Below are 16205 nucleotides of genomic sequence, written 5' to 3'. Positions count from 1 at the left end.
GGAAGGGCTCTGCAGAGTGTCCTCGTTGGTCGGGGACATTTCATGCAGAAGAAGAGGGGAAAACAATTATTAGTAAAAGAAAATTTGGATGTGTATAAAGAACACTGCCCTCGCAGACCCGGGGTATCAGGCTTCTTAGACAAAACTCTCGCTTCTTGGGGGGGGTCTCGGGTAATTGACCTGCTGGATGTGGGCTGGCTGTGAGAAGGACCACTGGCCAGGTGCAGGTGTTTTCTGAGACTACTTCCCTGTCTGCGACCCTGTGGGAAGGGCCCAGAAGAAATACACCAGGGGGACGTAGGGACCCTTCTGTGAGTGTTTCCTCTTCATCTCCTCTGAAAAGGGAAACCTGGCTGTGGTAAGATCAAGCAAGGGATTGAGGGATTACCTCCAGGTAGTTCCTTAAGAAGCTCCAGGCCCTTCGGTGGCTTCCTCGGAACAGGGGCAGCCGGCTCTAACAACGTACCCTCGCGGGTGCACCTCGGATCTCAGCCTCACTTGCTCGTGCCTCGGGTCTGTCCCTGCTCTCAGTTTTCTCACATTCAGCTCATTTCCGTCCCTCTAGCTGCTCTTTCTGCCTTCCCTCTTGAGCCTGATGTGGAGCTGGAAGTTCACCTCTGCAAAGGATTTCCTGCCCTGGGCCTCCCCCTCCAGCCTTTCATAGTGAGGTCCTGGGAGAGGGAGAGGGAGACAGAGAGGTCCTGGACCAGAACCCCAGGGTCCCACTTTCTTGCATGGGGGTGTCAGAACCTTAGCTCCAAGGGACGGAGATGGAGTTTGGATTTCCATACCCCAGATATTTAGAGGGATCCCGTGACGATTCCAGGAAAATGGTTGGATATGCCTGGAAACAATTCCATTTCTGGCCTCACCATGAGCTGCTCACCTCCCCGGATCCTCCCCACAGCAAATTTTCTTCTGGTAAAGAAAACACCCGTGGTGTTCAGTCCCATGCTGTGCACTGTAACCCTGGCTCTCCTGTAGCCACCCCCAGCCCTGCCTCTACTGAACACTCTGCTTGACCTGCTTCTCCTTGTGAAATGCATCCTCATCACTGCTGCCCACACAGGCCGTGCTCCCTCTTTGAACCCCTTGCTCCTTGTGATGTGATCGTGAACACGTCGCTTGTGCAATTTCACCCGGAGAAAATGGGCGCTGAGGCATGTGCTCTCTTCCGTGAGAGGGACGAGTGATGTGCGGAACGTGGCGGTTATCGATGGGGGAGGGGAGGGAAGGGGGTGAGCAAACGTGTATGACAGAACTCAAGTATCCTTTGCGAAAACAGAAACCCAAATCCCAATCTTTTCCTCCCAAGATCCGGTGATCAAAACTTTGGCCAACTGACTTAGCATGTAGCTTGATCCAGGGAGGCTCTGAGCAAGGCTTCCTTGCGAAAGAAGCTTGATGAGACTCCGGAGAGAGAAGCACATGGGCGTCAAGAGATGCACTAGTGGCCTAATTCCCAAGAGAGGCTTCCGTTTAAAGGAAAAGGTGGGTCACTGTCAGAGAAGAGGTAGATTACTCAGACCTAGCCGGAAGCTGCTCCCCCGGGAGCCCGGGCCGATGCTGTGTGCTGTGTTCGTGCGGAAGCAGCTTACACGGGAAAGATTATTCTCCTTCTCAACTGGAAGAACCATTGAATCTGGTCTAATGAACCAAATCGATCATTTGAGTGCGGCCGAGAGCAAGAGCCTTGGATCCAGGTGCACTGACTGGGGGCTTTGGGAGAGCTGGCCCGGGAGGTGGCGCAGATCCCTCCAACCCCAAGGGGCGTTTCTGATTTCCAGCCCTGACATCGAGATGAGAGCCTCCAGGGCGACCGTTCAGCCCTAAAAACACCCGGGAAAGCCTGGAGATTTTCCCAAGAAAGGAGCGCCTCATGACTTAAACCTCGTGATATTTAAAAGGGGCGTTTAAAATAGCTGCGGCCTGTTTTACAGCCCGGTTTCAAGCAAATGGGATATGTGGTTTATACTTACATTGTTATTGAGCTTCTAAAGTACCTGTGGGCACAGCCCGATTGCCCACCCATGAAAGGCAGGAGCTGTATTTTCTGCCTGGAGGCCAGAACACGCTGAGATTAAGCCACCATTTCCTATCTGTATATTCAAGAGTTTGTGTGATTATCACAAATTCAAACTTTATTTTGGTTTCCCCATAAACTTCTGCCTGTTGTGTCTTTCCTTGTAGCATTTGGACAAGGCCCATCTGGTATAGTCTCTACCTTGCCACTCTGTGTCAGAGGCTTTCAGAGCCCGTCTGGATTTTGAGTCTATCATAGAGCTGTCTGCACAATTATCTGTGTGCATCTCAGAAAATCTGCCCTAGTTTTAATATATATATATATATATATATATATATAAACCTTTCTGTACACAACATACAGTCAGCACAGCATCTCCACAAGACCTTTGTGATAAAACCTACTTGGATTTGATATTTGATCAAGAGGTTATATACCTTAACATACATATTGGATTAAATATATTCACATGTATATGATACATTCTGTATTTTTTATCCTGTGGATTTTCTTTTTTTTTTTTAATTTTTTAACATTTATTTCTTTTTGAGAGAGAGAGAGAGAGAGAGACAGAACGTGAGCAGGGGAGGGGCAGAGAGAGAGAGGGAGACACAGAATCTGACACAGGCTCCAGGCTCCAAGCTGTCGGCACAGAGCCTGTCGCAGGGCTTGAACTCATGATCCGTGAGATCATGACCTGAGCTGAAGTCAGACGCTCAGCCGACTGAGCCACCCAGGCACCCCTATCCTGTGGATTTTCAGATGCATGTTGACCATAGTCATCATGGATCCTCATGCATATCTGGCCTAAAAGTAAAAATTTAAGGTATGTGTTTTAAAGTACGTAGTTCTTCATATACGCTGTGCCTTTGAACCTACAACAGTTAGTAAGATGGTGATAAAGACCACAGTTTTTTAATAAGGAAACTGAGGGGCGCCAGGGTGGCTCAGTCGGCTGAGCATCTGACTTCGGCTTAGCACATGATCCCACAGTTCATGAGTTCGAGCCCTGCATCAGGCTCTGAGCTGACAGCTCAGAGTCTGGAGCCTGCATCAGATTCTGTGTCTCCCTCTCTCTCTGCCCCTCCCCCACTTGTGCCATGTCTCTGTCTCTCAAAAATAAATAAACATTAAAAATCTTTAGAAAAAAAAATAAGGAAACTTAAACCTATAGCAAGTAAGTGATTGGCCAATGTCCCATTACTAGCAAAGCATAGAGCCAGAATTTGAACCCACATCTCATTGTATAAACTTGAGCTTTTCTCGTTAGACTGTCTTCGAGAAACAGCACTTCTGTGCTAGGTATTGCATATTTAACTGGTTTGCAGCACCTCCCAGTTCACTGGGCATTTCTCGTATCCTTGTTGTAGCTTAACCGTAAGAGAAGTGTTGTCTTCATTCTAATGAGGACGAATCATGTGCCGACGGCCACACCAGCAGTAATGGGGGCAGCCAGGGCCAGCATGCATGATCCTGCCTCTAAATACTTGGGCTTTGCTTTTGTCTCTTTACTGTTTTTCTCTTCACTTCCTTCCTCTCCTGCTTACCTTAGCCCCATCTCCTCCAAAAAGAAAGGAAGGGATATATATTCCATAACTCATGTTGAGGTATGGATTTTGGTGCATCATGTAATTGCAATGCCTTAATTTTTTTTTTTTCTGATTAAAGGTAACGTGTGCTCATTTTGTAGGAAATTTGAAAAATATCCAAGTCTAAAGAGTGAAACACACATACCATAATCTCATCACCCCAGAAACAACTATTGGTATTATCTAGCTAGGCACTTATTTATCTGTGTATCTCTTTCATCTGTCTTTTCGTCTGTCCTTTCTGTCATCCTATTATCTACTTATGTCTATCTTTTACATGTGTTTCTAGATCTCTATAACCTTATAAATACAGCCTTAACAATGTATAGCCTTAAAATTTCAGATCATAATGGAAATGCTTTTTCATTTATAAATGTACAATTAGTAGTTGCCTATGTAATTTTCAGAAATATGATTTTAGTTACTACACAATGTGATTTTATTTAATCACTTCCCTATTGTTGGTTGTGTCTGATGTTTCCAGGTTTTTCTTCTGCAGTGAATAACATTGTAGTGAACAACCTTCCCAGGTACCCTTCAGCTTCCTCAAAGAATCAGGCATCTTTATAGGTTGCTTGTATGTTAGCTTTTCTTCCTAACACAGGGGTAGTGTGTGGATGCAGCAGGACCCCAAAGCAACCAAACAACTGGGGGCTTGGTGAGTGCTTTAAATACAGAGTTGACTGCAGACAGACCATCAGATACTCTGGAGCCTACAGATTTGGTGGTTTTGGTGATTTCTTGGCTCCACCAGCTTCATAAAAGCAGACATCAGAGTCTCTGTTAGAATATCAAATGGGCAAGGCTTGTTGTTAGGAAATGAGTTACTTCTGGCCTTAGGTTCCAGTTAGGTAGAAGAGTGGTTTCTGATACTCCAAGGAAGTAACATTACCTGAAAGCTCTTACCCGTAATTCAGCACCTTTTGGATAGTATATATTTACCAGAATAGTTTTGTGCTAGAATTACATTAGCTTAGTGAAATAAGTCTGACAATCTCTTTCAACAAATATTTTTAAAGTACCTACCATGTGCAAGGTACTTATGGGTTTCCCGAATTGTGGTAAGCCCTTGACTTTCATTATCCACTATATCATTCACAGTGGTTCTAATGAGGGAGTTTCACTAACACTCCTCATTTTAGGCATAAGAAAACTGAGGCTTAGCAAGATTAAGGAATGTTCCCCCAAATCCATAGATCTCCTAAGTGGTCAAGCAGGCATATAAACCAGGTTTGTCTAGGGGCGCCTGGGTGGCTTAGTCGATTAAGCGTCCAACTCTTGGTTTTGGCTCAGGTCATGATCTCCCGGTGCATGAGTTTGAGCCCCACATCAGCCTCTGTGCTGACAGTGCAGAGCCTGCTTGGGATTCTCCCTCTCCCTCTCTCTCTCTGTCCCTCCCTACTCATTCTTTCTCTCTCTCTCAAAATAAATAAACTCAAAAAAACCTTAAAAAATAACATACCAGGTTTGTCTGATTCAGGGCTTCTCCGTTTAGCACCATGAATATTTTGGGCTGGATCACTCTTTGTTTGTGGGAGTGGCAGTTGTCCTGTACATTTCGGATACTTAACAGCATCCTTGATCTCTACTCCCTAGATGTCAATGGCACCTCACCACCCTCTTCAGGTGCAATAACCAGAAACATCTCCAGATGTTGCCAAGTGTCCTGTAGGGACAAAAATTCCCCATGTTGAGAGGTACTGTTCAATTCCATCATTAACCATTGTGCAGTGTTTCATCTCCTAGGAAAACAAATTTTACCTAATGACTTCAGTTTGTTAAAAAATTCGTTTCTCCCAACATGGGTCTCAGGTTGAGTAGAGACCTTCCTTGAAATAGGCTTGGGGGAGAGGGGAGCACAACAGAAAGTGCAATTGTTTTACTAGCCTTCTTGGTCTCCAACTATAAGGCAGGTTTTCCTTCTTAGTGTGGATAATTTCATTCCAGTCCTCAGAGAATGCACCTTTTTTTTTTTTCTCCCATCAAGTAACATGCTGGTCAAAATAGGAATATTTTTATTAACATTCCGAACGTCTGGTAATTTTATTCATTTCTGTCTTCATTCTCCAGATTGCTGCCTTTTCCTTTTCACAAGCTGCCTTGATGTTTCCCAATCATTTCCTACCTGGCACTTGGGGAAAATGGCAGCTTGCAAAATTGCCTCCTTTTGTTTCCAAGTTTGCGCGGAGAGGACAAAAGTTTACACGAGTTGAAAAAAGTCATTCCCTGAAATTAAATGATGATTGCTCTCCTTAGTTGTCCAGGGAGGAGCCAGAAGTTGCCAATGATCTCTGTCCAAATTGGTCATTAAGGGGGTCTGATGGCAAAGTGAATATTACCACCAGAAACTGCAAATTCCATTGCTACGTGGGCCTGAAAGTTCGTGTTCTGCATTCAAATATAGCAGCAAAACAGCTGTGATAGAAAATTGGTCATTTACCAGGGCTTAATGACTAATGCCCTACCCAATCTGAATTAGCAAGATTTATGACAGAATTGCTTTGTTCAGCTGAACTCTGCTGTTCTCGAAGAAATCAGAGAAGCCCAACGTGAGCGAGTGATAGTGCTGTCTGTGTCTGCTGTTTGGACCCAGACTTGTCCCACAGCTCAGAGGGAAGGGTTCCAGATGACCCACCAGCTCTGGGCCTGTGTTAACATTGATCCCCATGTCTCAAGACTGATTTAGGCATGACACTGAGGGGTCACCTTAGATAGTCCTGGTTGAGACCTATTTCTGGTCAACTCCAACCTTGAAACTATTGTAGGGTGAAAGGATGAACTCAACTGCTCAGGCCAGATTCCAGCTCATCTCTTCTTGCCCATAGAGTTATACAGAGAAGGATAATATGGACTGAGAGGCACTATAATCTAGTAGTAAGATCTTGGAAATAGAAGCCAAACTACCTGACCCTGTCACTTGAAAAAACTTGAACAATGCACCTGATCTTTTTGTGTCTCAATTTCCTCATCTGTAAAATAAAGATAATTAGAATGCTTTCTTAATGGAAATATGTATAGGATTGAACGACTTAAGCCATGGAAACCTCTTAGGACATTTCTTGGGTCATCATATGCATTCAACAAATGTTAGCAGTTATCACCATCGTGAACATCATCATAATCAGCCACTTGTTTTTTTCTTTTAAAGACTGGCGATCTCCAATACTGTTAAGTATTCATCCTCCATAAAGAGGAAACATGTTTTTAAAGGACAGTAATCTTTTAAACCTATAGACTGAATGTTTTGTTGACTCCCTTGTTTATTTGCTCACTCTTTTAATCATCCATTGACATATTCACGTCGGTCTCTATTCCGTACTTGTCAATAAATAATGTATCCAACACTGAGTTGAGTTCTGTGGATCCAAAGGAAAGAAGAAGCCAGTGCCTTCCTACCTTTGTAGAAATAAGAGATTAGTGGAAAGATCAACATGGGCAAGACTGGATGCAGTGAGTTATGGTAGGAGCTGAAACGGAGGTACGCATGCCATCGTGGGGGCACAGGGGCAACAGTGCTTTGTGGAAACCTTGACTGGGACGCACTAATATACTCCCTGTTAGTGGTAGAGCTGAAGTTGCCCAGATCTAGGCTCCGAGAGTACTCTTTCTTACTGAAAATTGATGAGAAGGGGTAGATAATCAACACAAGGTTGCCACAGATTAGCCATAATTTTTGTTTCATAATCTCATTCATAGTGAGCCAAGAATCCACCGAATCATCTATTCAATTATTTTTCAATACACAATGTTGAATATTGAATGTGGCGAGCCATCATTACCAACTGTCTTTCTCCTTGTCTTCCTAGGGTTAACCTCTGTGTATGTGCAGGTCTTTTGTGTGCATGTACAAAACATGTGTGAATATGCCCATATATACGGACATCCCCCATATCATCTTATATCACACAGTAGACCTTAAGGGCCTATGAGTTGATGGACAATGTGGTGATCTCTCCCCTTGCCCCCATTTCTTTTACCAACCTCACTTTTCCACATGGCCAACAATCATTGCTATATTTTACCTGATTTGGCGTAGGTATCCTCAAGTAAAAGAGCAGGAGACCATCATAAGCTGAGAGCTTGGCCACCTTTTAGCTGTTTGTGAAGGTAACAGTGCATCACTGCTCAATGCCGCAAGTTCAGTAATCCTGAGGATACATCCCCTAGGAGCAAAGGACACCCACTGTGCAAAAGTCTGCTCTAGTGGAATTAATAAATAACACAGTTGTTTCCTTTTGATGGCACGTACCCCTGAGCCAGGTGGCAAGTTCATGACAGGCAGCCTTTTCTCCTGCAAAGCTTTGGTCTCCAGCCACAGGAGGTGATTCACTGGGGGACCCGCACCTGTCAGAATGTAGTGGTTGTCATTGATTAGACCATCCCTCCGGGCTGGCTGGAGCCATAAGTACATCTCGGAGAGGAATGGACAAAGGCTTCCCAGAACAGATGTTGCTGCTGGAAGCAAGAAAGCCTCTCTCTCTGCCTCGTGTGCTGGAGCCCAGCTGGGCACAAGAGCCAGGCTCCAGCCACACACACGCCTTGGGCTCCAGCCCCTTGCAGGTAGCCAGACGTGCAGAGGCCAACAGATGAAAGGCTGTTCTCCAGATGTCCCCTGCTGAGGGTGAGACAGCCTGTCCAGAAATGTCATGTTTGGCAGCTGCTGAAAACCCCCCTCCTACTGCTATTGGCTCACGGTTCCTACAGGGCAGGAAAGATGCTTGCAATAAAGTTTCTCAAAAAGACAACATTAAAGGGAATTTTTGGCTTCACTCATATTGATACGAAGCTGACAATGTGATGCGCTTTCTTGGTATCTCATTAATGGTGTTTTATAATGTAATGAGAACCATAGTAATTCTGCTAAAATGTATATCTGATTATGTTATCCAACCATGGCTTCCCAATTGGTGGGTGCCAGGATAGGATTCAACCTGTGACGTGAGTTTTCGGTTTCAAGGTTGAAAGTCTCATATTTTAGGGTCACATTTGTGAATAAAATGTAGCCTTTTGATTTTCCAGTTTACACAAGCTTTCTCGGGAGCCCTCACCCTGCTGGGTGGCAGGGAAACTTAAAGGCTTGCAAGTTGATGAGCCTGCTGCCTCTTCTAGTCCGAACACACTCTCAGTTGAAATGTTGGCTGTTAACAGAACTCAGCTCTTTCTCACTGCTCCTTTCAGGGCTGCTTTTAGATCTCATCCAGTCTTGTAAATGCTCAGATTTTCCAAGATGCCCCTCTGTCCCTTCTGCCCAAAATTAGGATGAATGAGGGACCAACTTGTTCTCAAGGGGTTTGGGAAGAAGAGAGCTTTGCATCCACGGAGCCTCATTCAGATCTTCACTGGTCCCTCCCTGCTCAGGGTTTTTCGGATTTGCTCTCTGGACTGTTGACCACCAGTGCTATATGGCCTTTTAGGTAGTTTTCCTGCACTCACTACAGAAGTAGACCCACTTTGAGTCTGGCCTTGAACCTCCACATATTTTCCTCCCCAGTTCTGACCACAGCCCACTTTTGCCATAATGAGCTTTCAGCACTTTCGCATTTCTTCGTTGGGCACATTGAACCTTCAGCAGTCTGTCTGTTCTGTGTATGGCCATGGGTGGGATGCTGTCCCTGTTACATGTGGCTGTGGGGGCAGGGACCCTGTCTGAGGCTCATCTGTCTGTTCCTTGTAGCCAGCTCCTCTGTATCATCTCTTCTGTTGGGAATGGTGCCAGGTCAAGGGCAGGGGTTCCTCTGAAGGCCTGAAGCCCACCCTACTGTGCTCTCACTCTGACAAGTGGGCCACTGGCCCGGGTGAGTTTATGCTACTCTCTGCTTATCTAGATATTCCAAAAGCCAGCCCTACCTCCCAGGATGCAACCCTGCCTGGGCTGGTGAAGGAAAAACCTGAAGTCTGACCTTGCTGCAGTGTTTTCCTTCTTTCTTCCCATAGACTTCTTGAGATGATGGGTCAGAATCTGTCCCCCTATCCCATGTCTTCCTTCTTCACTCAAGCTTGATGGATACTGGAGGACCGCTACAGAGAGAGAATCTGACTCTGAGAAAACGTTTCAAACATAATATATACACGTGTATACATACATACATACATCCCTTGGCATGCATAATATCTCCCTTCATACACACACATCCATCTGCCATTGTTAATTTCTTAGCCACTACCTATCTCTCTAGCCCCATCTTTCCCCTTTCCCTCATTCATAACTTGTGGCTTTAGCACACTGCTTTTTCTCAAGGCTGCTCTGCTCTCTTTCACCTCTAGGATTTCATAGGTACTATTCCTTTCTCCTGGTCACCTGGCTGACATCTACCCACTTCTACATCAGACCACAGAAGCACTTTTGCTAGGTTTCCTTGTCATACTTGGGGAAGCTAAGAATGGGCTAGATCCCTCCATGACTCTGTGGCCCCTAGGATGACCCATCTCACACCTTACTGTCGTTGTCCGATTAGTATCCCCATTAACTGCAGGAGTAAAGAGGCTGTACCTCTGTGTTGCCCATGTTTGATGTAGAGTGACCTGAGAACAAATAAATGAAAGAATTGAAAGTGAATGAATCTAGGGGGATCTTCCAGTGGTTTGATTTAGCTGGAGATTTATTAGGAGTGTAAAGGACCCAAGAGGGAACTAAGGCCATGTGATTTCATTAGCATTATAGCCCACAGACCTTGAATGACTGGATTCTCGATCTCAATTTTTGGTTTTGGCTTTGTTTTATTTTTGTGTTGTTCCTGTAAATATGGCTGGAAAACTTGCTGACATTATTAGACTCCTCACCTCACCATGGCTCTGAGTTTCACACAGTGCTCAGCTGTGATAGCAGTGGGTTTCTTTCCTAAGTCTGTGTCCAGCTGGAATCCAGTGGGGGTGGGGGGCAAGGAGGTAATTGGGGGCAAACCTGTGAAAATGTGCAGGGGCTCATCATTTCACGCAGTGGACAGTATTGGAAAGTTCAATAACTTCCTCTCACACTTCGTGAATCTACACAGCCAGTTTTCCCAAAGTCCACCTAGACAAATTTCTTCAGAACATTAACTTATAAGAGTTACGAGTTGGTTTCCTATTAATCCTCATAGCAATCGTATGGTAGGTCCTCTTATTATCTCATTTATAGATGAGGAAACCAAGGCACAAAGAGGTTAAGAAATTTCCTTGAGGTCACGCAGCTAGTAAGTGGCGAAATCATTCTTCAAACCTGGTGGTCTGGCTCAGGGTCGGTGCTCCCAACAGCCTGGCTAGATTGTCTCTCAAGAGAAAACTCTATACTATGTCATTTCAAGGAGAGTGGATGTAACTGCAAGTCAGTTTCTTCTCTGTGGTCTGAGAGAAGGAGCCAGGTGGCTTCTTCCTCTGCTCTTTGAAAGAGAGTAGCTAGATCCCTCAAGATATTCAAGAGACCCAGAAGCTCACTGAGGCAGCCCCTACAAGAAGCTTTAGACACCAAACTTCACACATCCTACTGAAGGCCGTGGGTGCCTTCCGTGTCTGTTTTGGAACCAGACCCTACCCGTGAACTAGAAGGATGCTCTGGGCAGGTTAAAGGCGAAGCCACTCAAGGTTGACCCCGTAAGAGTCCTCTTTGAAGTAGAAATGACTGTGTTTATAGCACAGACAAAATGGTGGAAGCGGGGCCAACTGTGAAGGTCAGGCAAGGATTCCCTGTGATGTGTTCAGTCCCCAGTAGCTCATTCCCAAGGGCCACTGTGGCTCCCTGGAATGACACTATTCTTTCCCAGCTGCAGTATCAAAAGTCTAAATAGAAAATGATCAGCACCCTTGACTAAAGGCAAACATGTCCACCGAGGTGTGCCTGCTCATCCTGCTGCTTCACACACACACGGGAATATGGTCGTGATAATCACGGGGAACAGAACAAAGAAAATGCTACTTGTTTTGTCCTGTCCGTGGGGCACCACAGATGCACTCACAGACGTGGTTACATTTCTTCGCATCACAACCCCCTGAGGTTGCATCATTAGCTCCCTTGTCTCATCTAAAGAAACAACTTAGAGACCCAAAGATCACATCTGAGCAACCCACCTGGTCGGCGTCAGAGCCAAGGTAAGATTCCAGGTACCGCAGACCCCGAGCCCTTGCGTCTTCTCCTCACTGCACTGACTCCTAAGTAACTTCACTTGATAACCCAGAGACGTGAGGGTAAGAATGATGGAGTAGGAGGGGCTACTTGTCTATTTCAGTAGGAATCCAAGCCCTCAAAACCAGAACAGTAAAGTTGCCCAGCTCTCCCCCTCCTGGGGAGAAATGAAACTTGAATTTCCCCAGGCCTATTAATTCTGTACCTCTGCTTTAGAGAGAAATATGATACAACAGAGGAAAAATTTAAAAGTCAATAAATGCTCACACCCTCTGTGGCTGACTCAAAAATTTCTGCAAGTGCCCTGCATTTATAGCTGGAGAAAAGGAGACGGGCAGAAGCAGCTGCTTGCTATCATTTCGAAGAACTTCAGGCTTCCGACCAAAATAGTCTTTGAACTTTTGAAGCTCCCTTTCTAGTAGTCTCGGAGGAGGAGTGAACCAATATCCTAGATTTTGAGATGATATTTTTAGCCTTGAAATCAATTGTGCACTTTTGCTCCCTCCTTCCATCATGAGTCCCTCATGCTGTGCGTTGCACATGTTGTTTTACTCAGGAGAGTATCTTGTGCGGGGCTGGTGCCCAGTGAAACTTGGATTATGACTCAATTACCAAAAAAAAAAAAAAAGAAAAAAAAAAGAAAAGAAGACCTCAAAATATTTATAAGTAAAGAAAATGTTCCACGGAGTCAAGACATAATTTCAAATATGTTCATCAAATTTAAAAAAATAGGAAAGCTTATTTTTAAGCTTAATAAAAGTGCTTATTAAAATAGATTTGCAGATGCTGTGGTCCATATGCATATTGCGTATCTGTGTTCCCTATATGAATATATTAAGCTGAAAATGTTATATGCCATATGCACATATTCTTTATTAAAAGCAGTACTAGCGATAGAATTAAGACGAATCACAGACAACCGAGTCCATTGATAACCATCTTTAACAAGAAACGCTAGCATCAGACTTGTTGCTTTGTCCCTTTCATCCCTACGTGCAGCCTGTCAGCAGGACCTTCTTCTGGTTCTACCTCTATACTGTTCTTCAGATCTGCTCTCGTGTCATTACATCTGCTGCCATCATTTAGTCCACACCGCCTTTAGCTCCTGCCTGCCTGGGTCTCTGAAGCATCCTTCCAACTGATCGTAATTCCCTGCACTCCATGCTCCTCAAATTGATGAACCTGATGGCCGTCAATGCTTTGTTTTTGCATTCCAAGGATCAAACCTCCCGACTTGGATAACGACACCTTAGCTGTCCCTTGAGGACTAGGGCTGCATCAGCCTTGGGGGCGTGCCATTGATTGGGGAGTCCTCCCTCCCCCCATTCTGAAGGTTGAGCAGGTGATCTAAGAGGGACAATCGGACGCTGACTCTGGAGCTGGAATCTGGAACAAAGGCAGCAGGAGCTGGGAATGTTCGAAACTGGTGATCAGTTTCTTCCTGCTGTTTAGATGTCCAGCATGCCTTGGTACCCAGCCTTTCTAGGAGCCGCTTGTTCAAAGATTTCATCATTTCAGATTCTTTCACTCGGTTTTTCCAGAATTGTTTTGTTTGTAACTGAAAAGCCTTAACCGACCCTAATAGACTTGGAGAATATGGTGAGGAAATATTACCTCTCTGCTTACGATTTTAATGGTTTCCCAATGTGCCTAGAATACAGTGCAAGCATTATCAGGGTGCTGGGTGATCTGGCCTTGCCTGTGCCCTCAGTGGAAGGCTTGATGAGAACCTACGAAGCTCATTTACAGACCAGGGAGGTGAGGCCCAGATGGCTCAGGGACTTAACACTAAATCACACAACCGTAAGCAGGAGAGCAGAGACTGAAATCATTCAGAGTCACTTCCAAATTATGTTAGGCAGGGTTCTCCAGAGAATCAGAATCAATAGGGTACAGATAAATAAATACATAGGTGGATATAAAAGATGGTTTATTAGGGGAATTGGCTCATGCTGTTACAGAGACGCAGAAGCCCCACGATATGCCACCTGCAAGCTGGAAAGCCAGGACAGCCAGTGGTGTAAGTCGGTCCCTAGTGCGAAGCCCTGAGAATCTTAGGGCTGGTGGTCTGTATCCTGGTCTGAGCCCAAAACCCTGAGAACCGGGAGTACCATTGTCCGACGGCAGCAGAAGATGCATGTCTTGGGTCATGCAGGAAGTAAATTCTCCTTTCCTCTGCCCTTTTTTTTCTATTCAGGCCCTCGACAGATTAGATGATGCCAGCCCACATTGGTGAGGGTAATTTATTTGTTTTTACTCAACCTGATGGATGATTCAAATGCTAAGGTCTTCCTGGGACACCTCACAGAGACACCCAGAAGGAATGTGTTAGCAGCTATCTGGGCATCCCTTCACCTAGTCAGGTTGACATTTAAAATTAATCATCAAAAACTCTTGGCTCTTTCTTTCATTTCGTAGGCTGTTTGGTTTCCATTTCTCACTAGCTTATTCCCTGGGACCAGAGCACAGCAAACCACATTCAATTTTGCACATGGCAGGATGTATTTTCAGAGGCTCTGCAAGAGCTTATGTATCTTTCTTCTACCAAACTCAAAGAGTGTCAAATGACCCTAAACTCCAAATTCCTTGAAAGTTTATCCTAATATCAAATGACTTATTTAGTTTGTGTGACATATTTGAAGATGCTCCGTAAGTCTTTTTAATTACATGGAAAATTATGTTTGTGACAGAGCGATTACGGGGGAATTAGTTCAATATGGCACCATTTGGGGGTATGAAATAGTCATGGCAGAGATCTCATTGCAGACCATTAAATATTTGTCCCTGTGAGTGGAAGGGCATTGTGAAATGCTCCCACACTTATAATCCCTAGTTTTCCTTTCTCGGATACATTATTTGCATAAAATTGAAAGGAGACTTTACAGGAACCAGGGCTGGGAACAAAATGGGCCATGTCTCTCTCGTTTTGCTTCTGCCAAATAATCCGTAAATTATAGTCCATTGCCGTTTTTTCATTAATTGCACATATTCTTTTTCATTTGGCTGCAAATTCCATCACTTTGGCCAAAAATGTGTACTTCTGCGACAGCACAAAGTAAGCACTTTGAAAGGACAAGCAGTTCAGAGAGAGTAGGTAATTATACCAAGAAAACCAAACGCAAGAGGAGAATAAAGCCCCAAGATTGAAATGAGAGAAAACGATGAACTAAAATGAAGTCACCTTCCAACATTTTAAATAACCAGATACATGGTGGAGGAGTTAATGGCCAGAGGGAGGGCCGGTCCCTCTTCTAAGTATTTCCGTGTCTGTGCACGGGTTCTTTCCTGCAGTCCCCCTTTCTCTATGGCCAGGTGCCCCGCCACCTACCACCATTTGCCCTGGGTCATTGACTGAGCACCTCTTGTGTGAGACTCTTCCCCCCTCGCTATACCATGTTTCCTTTCCTGCTCTTGGCTGCACAGTGTGTTAGCCATGGTGGTGCCCATCTTTTTTTTTTTTTCAGGAGAGAAAACAGAGTTGGAAACACTAGTGGATTTTCACAAGAATCCACTGAGTAATCCAACAGAATCAGGCTTTCAGCCTACACCATTTGACTCCAGGGCTGGGCATACTTACTGTCTGAGTTCTGAATACCATTCTCTTCCTTCATCAGAAACCTCCAGAGATTGTGCTGATTGACATAGGGGAAATGTGTGAACACATTCTTTCGGAGAAGGCTTTGCATTTGTAGGTTTCAAGGCACCTATTAAACTTGTTGTATTTTCGGGGAGATTTGGGAGGTAGGTGAGCTGTGACTACTCTCCATCTTGATTTTGCTGAATTGTCCAAACTTGCCAACTCTACATTGGAAGGGTGAATTGTACTATATACAAGTTATACCTTAATTATAAAAATAGAAACAAATATCTCATGATTACTGGCCCCACTACTGAGCAAAAAGTCTGAGTTGAGTTCTCATGAGAGGTAGAATCACCAGTGTTCTGTCTCACCGCACCACCCCCCCCCCAAGCCCGGCACGTTTGCAAACTCAGTCTTAGAGGAGGAGAGGAAGATTTATAGTTGGTTAAACACAAACACAAAACTTCTGATGTGTAGTCCATCCTAGAGTGGAAAATCACTTTTTTGTTTAAAGAAGCCGTTTGAGTTGCTTAGTGTTCGTAGACTGGAAATGTTTTTGCAGGACATTACTTCCCCATATTTAATCACATAATTATATGTATTTTAATAGAAAGCTAATTTGTAATTTCTAAACAATCAACATACTGCTGGGGAAGGGCTTTAGGAATAATGGAGCAGTTTTCTTTGACATCGTATACTTCTCTTCGTGGGTCTCAGAGTTCGTTCCAGAACCACTGCAATGCAATACCAATAGAGGAGCAAAGTTTTTTGTCTTTCCATAACTTCTTACATGTTTTGGAAAGACCAGATAAAGACAGCAATATCTGAACTTTTCAGACATGTTGGATCTTCGTTGCTTCCTGAAAGCAAAAGCTTAAGAAAAAATAAAATGTGTGCACACAACTTCCAAATGCT

This window comes from Prionailurus viverrinus, unplaced genomic scaffold (genome assembly GCF_022837055.1).
Source record: "Prionailurus viverrinus isolate Anna unplaced genomic scaffold, UM_Priviv_1.0 scaffold_33, whole genome shotgun sequence".
Lineage (NCBI taxonomy): Eukaryota > Metazoa > Chordata > Mammalia > Carnivora > Felidae > Prionailurus > Prionailurus viverrinus.
This window is presented reverse-complemented; position numbering follows the sequence as displayed.